Genomic DNA, 6,497 nt, shown 5'->3' with positions numbered 1-6,497 from the left:
TATTATGAATCCCATTTTTGGGATCTTGGTTCATCTCCTTATTGCGCAAAGAAAATAAGCTTATACCGTACTCTAGAATGCACAGTGGTCAAAATGAGCAAATTCATGCCTTTAATTATTTCGTGGCTAAACTATAGGGTTTTGAGTTTTGATGATTTCCGATAAGTTTTTAGAGTTATTAAGGCGGATTTTTTGAAGTAGACGGTCATGTTCCAAAATGAAGTGAAAAGGTATTTCTGAATATAACTTTTCACTGAAAGGAGATAGGCTGTTTGAGTCTTCAGAAAAGTTGTAGAAAATGTTATTTTAAGTAATTTACCTGAAGATACTAACTCTCTATCTACAGCGGATTCGTTGTTAAGAGAAGTTTTCGTTAGCACCCTTTAAAAATCTGTTTTTTGGAAATAACTTTTGTCGTATTCATTTCTCCACAACAGTGCACAGTGGTCCAGATCGCTAATTTAGGAGGAATTTTTACTTTCTGACAAACCTGTATAATTTAGCCGTATCATGTCTTAGGATGAATTTGTGTACTTTAGAAGATGCTTCTTTTTATTGGAATAGTTATTAGGGTGGTACTAATTTATCTAAAATACGAAAATAAACTTTTTACTGATGAAAGATAGAGCTCCACAGTCTTCCACAAAGTTGTAAAGTAACTTATTTTGAATAAATTAAAGCTCTATCTCTTTTAGTTTTTGCTATACAAGAAATTTAAAAAAAAAGATTAGGGTGTTCCTGAAAAAAACGTTTTTTTAGTATAACTTTCGTATCTTTTACTTTTTGTTAACACAACCTTTGAACAGCTTATTGAAAACTTCAAGCCGGGTATTTTTCTCCAAGACACCGAAGGTCTAACTTTTTTCTTTAAAAAGTTATGGACACTTTTCGTTAAAAAAATAGCCTATTTCAAGGCTCAATATCGCTGATGCGGGCACCTAAAATTGAATTCTGTTTCCACCACATGAAAGACCATACTTATTAGTATATTTGAGCAAAAATTGGCGAATACGATATTTTTTTAAAATTTGCAATTTAGATTTAAAGTTTGTAGTTTTGCAGGTTCAACGCATTAAAGCATTTACACACATATCGTTGTATTATGAAAAAAGCCACTTTCAAATATCATTCTCTCATCGCAGCAAGCTTTGCATAAGTGAAACGACTGTCAAAAAAGGTTTCTGGTTTTATTCGTTTTAAATAAAACTAGTAAATATGGATATTAGTCGAAGAGAGTTGGCGAATTTGCTTATTGCTGGTAAAAAGACAGATGAACTGCTTAAGTTCATTACAAGTAGTAATCCAAATGTAAAATTGAGACTTGTTAGTGCTCGGAAGAAAATAAAAATCTTCATGTTGGAATTTAGAAGGTTGTGGATTCGGAGTAAGCGCACGCAAATTCGGTTTGAGCTGGAAAATTTTGTGTGGCTTGAAGGAAAGCTAAGATTCGAAGTCGAAGGTAAAGGTAAAGGCCGAAAGAGGAAACCATTTTCCGAAATATGTCGCAGAGCCAAAATAAAAAGATTAGGAAAGTTGCGCGATAAGTATTCCACGGAAGAACTTGGTTTAGCGTCAGCCGTCAACGCTAATTCTACTGGTTTCCGTTTAGTTGGCAGACAAATCGAACGATTGTCGAAAAGTCCCGTCAGATCTACCGTAGAGAATTTAGGATCTATGGCTGTCCCGATTGCAGAAGCGTTTACTGCGGAGGAGGCACTTAGATTTATTTGTGAAAATGATTTTTCTAAGGCGCAGTACCAAAACATACGCAGCTCAGTTATGCAGAAGGGTTTGGACATTTATCCCGCGTATAATAAAATAGTAGAAGAAAAGAAACTATGCTATCCGATCGGTATGTACTATTCTCAAAGATTCGTCCCTGAATCAACAATTTTTTTCAGGAATTTCTGTTCAGCCTTCTTGTGCGTATGTTCCCCTTCAAGCTCTTGTTAACCATACCGTGGAACGACTCATCTCGTTTCTGAATATTGGAGTTCTACCACTGCATCCTGAGGATAATACGTTTGTTATCTTTAAGTGGGGCTGCGATGGAAGCAGCAACCATTCCCGGTAGGCAACATTATTTTTCTTCTAAACTTTGACTGACAGTCTCTTTTCCACTTGAACATAGATACAAGCAAATGTGCGTTGACGAAGATGAAAATGGAGAACTATTCGAGTATAACGATTCGCATATATTTGCTCTATCTATAGTACCTTTACGTGTAGTTAGTCGCCGGAAAGATGAGTCAAGAGATTGCATTCTTTGGAATAATGATTTTCCATCTTCAGTATCCCTGTGCCGACCAGTAAAATTAATTTTCAAGAAGGAAAATCCTGAACTAGCAAAGGATGAAGTTGCCGCGATGAACAAGCAAATCGATGAATTAGTCCCGACTATAGTAAATGTTAATATGCGCAAGATTCCGATTAGTTCAAGCTTCATATTTTCCATGGTTGATACGAAGGTAGTGAATGACGTAACAGGCACACCGTCTCAAGCGTGTTATATATGCAAACGCTCCGGAAAGCGATTGAATGATCCTTTACTGGAAGCCAGCGATCCACCGGATAGTTTATATGTTTTTTCACCTTTACATGCATTAATACGAGCAATGGAGTTACTATTGAATATTGCTTACCGTTTAGCTCTAGCAAAACCGCGTTGGCGCGTAGGCAAAAATACCAGCGAGCTTAAGGAACGACAAATAAAAATTCGACAAGCGTTACGTGACCGTTTAGGTCTTCGTATTAGCGAACCTTTGCCAGGTGGCGGAAATTCTAACGATGGTAACACAGCTCGAAAATTTTTCAGAAACCGAGATGTCGTTGCAGAAGAAACCGGGTTGGACGAAATGTTGCTAGAACGTATGTATGTGCTATTAACAATCATCAACAGCAAATTGGGAATTAACGCGGATGCTTACCGGAGTTACGCCGAAGATACACGATTGCTTTATGTACGCCTGTATGGTTGGTACGCTCTCTCACCAACCGTGCATAAACTCCTGGTCCATGGAGGAAGCATTATTCAACATAACATGCTGCCAGTAGGTATGTGCAGTGAAGAAGTTCAAGAAACCAGGAATAAAAGTATTCGCAGATTCCGAGAATTCCACGCACGCAAATTCGATCGACTCGTCAATCTTGATGACGTTTTCAAGAGACTTCTTGTTTCATCAGATCCTATAATTTCTCTTAAATGTAAACGTCGAATTCAACGAGCACCGCTGGATATACCTGAAAATGCAATGCATCTACTTTTGAATTAATTGGCATTGAATAAATTCTCCTTATATAAATCATAAATTGTTGTCATAGCCAAATTATTTTTAATGAACACATTCTGTATTGTTGATATGTAAGCAAAACAGAAAAGGAAATACAAAGGCTTTAGGCAATTTCTTTTATGTCGCTATGCGATAAAATTTAAAACTTCGGTTAGTAAATTTAAAATTACATGCTTAAAAAAAATAATATTTTCCAATTTTTGCTCAAATATACTTAAAAGTATGTTCTTTTCTATGGTTCAATCCGAACTTACTTTTATTTGCCCCAATCAGAGATAATGACATTTGAAAAAGGGCTATTTATGAGCGAAAAGTTTCCATAACTTTTGAAAGTATAAAGTTAGACTTTCAGAGTTATGAAAAAACGTGGATTGAAGTTTTCTAAAAGCTGTTCAAAGGTTGTTTTAACAAAATATAAAATTTCTTTCGAACATTAACAAGTCTCAATTTTACATTTGGATTACTACTTGTAATGAACTTAAGCAGTTCATCTGTCTTTTTACCAGCAATAAGCAAATTCGCCAACTCTTTTCGACTAATATCCATATTTACTAGTTTTATTTAAAACGAATAAAATCAGAAACCTTTTTTGACAGTCGTTTCACTTATGCAAAGCTTGCTGCGATGAGAGAATGATATTTGAAAGTGGCTTTTTTCATAATACAACGATATGTGTGTAAATGCTTTAATGCGTTGAACCTGCAAAACTACAAACTTTAAATCTAAATTGCAAATTTTAAAAAAATATCGTATTCGCCAATTTTTGCTCAAATATACTAATAAGTATGGTCTTTCATGTGGTGGAAACAGAATTCAATTTTAGGTGCCCGCATCAGCGATATTGAGCCTTGAAATAGGCTATTTTTTTAACGAAAAGTGTCCATAACTTTTTAAAGAAAAAAGTTAGACCTTCGGTGTCTTGGAGAAAAATACTCGGCTTGAAGTTTTCAATAAGCTGTTCAAAGGTTGTGTTAACAAAAAGTAAAAGATACGAAAGTTATACTAAAAAAACGTTTTTTTTCAGGAACACCCTAATCTTTTTTTTTAAATTTCTTGTATAACAAAAACTAAAAGAGATAGAGCTTTAATATGTTCAACAAATTTATTCAAAATAAGTTACTTTACAACTTTGTGGAAGACTGTGGAGCTCTATCTTTTATCAGTAAAAAGTTTATTTTCGTATTTTAGATAAATTAGAACCACCCTAATAACTATTCCAATAAAAAGAAGCATCTTCTAAAGTACACAAATTCATCCTAAGACATGATACGGCTAAATTATACAGGTTTGTCAGAAAGTAAAAATTCCTCCGAAATTAGCGATCTGGACCACTGTGCAGTGTTCTCTGCAATGTTTTAGATATTATAAAACGCCATAACTTTGTTGAATATTTTAAGAAGTTCCGATGCTTATATAAAGAGTTAGAGATGTTTCTTTGATTAAAAATGTCATATTTCTTAGCCAGTTTTCTAAAAAAGTTGCAAAAATATGCAAATGAAATAATGTTATGTACTATCAATCTACTGCAAAGTCATGAAGGAATGGTAAGTATCCGTTTGTATCCAAGAATGTTGCGCACAAATGAAATGGCGAGTATTTGGGTTCTAACGGCGTTTAAATTCTATTCAATCTTAAATAATGGAAAAGTAGCAAGGGTCTACAATAGAATGATGATGATCTAGATATCTTATCCTCTTTCGATGAACTGTTGTCTGCCTTGTTATGCAATTTTTAATTTGGATCGTCCTCGGTTTTACTCGAAAACTGCAACAACTTACGTTTACGAATTTCGACGACAAACAAAATCGCTAACGAATAAACGGCTACATGAAAATGCTTGAAAAAATGAAGGTGTTCCGACTGGAGGAACGTTAGTGGAACGTGGAGGGCTGAGCCACTACAAAAAAATTCTCTGGATTCTTCGCGGACTTCAGCTGGGGTTCTTTTTCCTTCCGGGTGGACTGTATGTTTGAGAGCAATCGCAATGGCCACTTGAGGACCGTTCCGGCGATGCTCAAACGAATGACGCTGACTGGTGGCGTATAAAAACTAAATGAAAAACCTTGTTTCGATGACACTAATTTTACTCCTTTATTAGGTTGCTGCTGCTTCGTGGTTGAAACTGAACTGAAACTGTTGCTGCTTTGCAGCGCAAATTTATATGCTAGCAGGAAGGAAATAAGTCACATCATTAATAATACATCAATACATTAATACAGCTACGCTGATACACGAACAGTGCAGTGCGACACCGCTCAATTATCGTAGCGCAAAGGGGAAACAGTATATGCTGTGACGGATGGAACAGAAGGCATACTGGAATGCCTAACATAAAATTTATTGTCAGTAATATATAGATCAAATAGAATAGAAGCATCCGATGAACAATGAATATCGAAGTTGCTTTATTTCAATTTTGCACTTATACAGTTTACAATATACCAAGCAAATATTCATGTAAATATCGACGAGGGGGAAAGAGATTAGGTTCATTCGGTGAAAATTGCTTTTAATAGATTTTGATGATACACAAAGCGTTAGTCAATTTCCATATAATAATGCAACATTTGAACTTAATTTCTCTTATTTTCGTGGCAAAATATTGAAAATAATTGAGAGTTAATCTGTGGAGGAGACTTAAAGAAAATGCATCATAACTCAGAATCTACTGGACCAATTATTTCAAAATTTTGTACTTCTTCATACAATTTCCAATGGAACTACAAGCACTTTTTGTTAAATTATGGTATTACTTTTACAATAACTCATTAATTGATTATAATAACTAAAATAATTTTGAATACAGTAGATATAAAATGGTTGAATATAATGAAGCCAGATAGCGCTGAAGAAAAAACTCAAATGCTCGCCGTTTCATTCTTTTATAACATTCTTGGATACTAACAGATACTAACCACTCCTTTAGAATTTTGTAGTAGATTGTTAGTACTTTCAAGATAACATTATTTTATTTGCATATTTTTGCAACTTTTTTTGAAAACTTGTTAAGAAATATGACATTTTTAATCAAACATCTGATCGTCTTAAAATATTTAACAAAGTTGTGGGTTTTTACAATATCTAAAACTTTGTGAAGAACATTGTTTTTTTTTTATCCCTTTATGGGCAACTAGAGCCGAGGGTGGTGGCTAGCGGGTTTCATACATCCTTGACCTGACGGACAAAGCTATGGTGCCTTGAACACAG

The sequence above is a fragment of the Topomyia yanbarensis genome, chromosome 3, assembly GCF_030247195.1.
Source record: "Topomyia yanbarensis strain Yona2022 chromosome 3, ASM3024719v1, whole genome shotgun sequence".
Lineage (NCBI taxonomy): Eukaryota > Metazoa > Arthropoda > Insecta > Diptera > Culicidae > Topomyia > Topomyia yanbarensis.
This window is presented reverse-complemented; position numbering follows the sequence as displayed.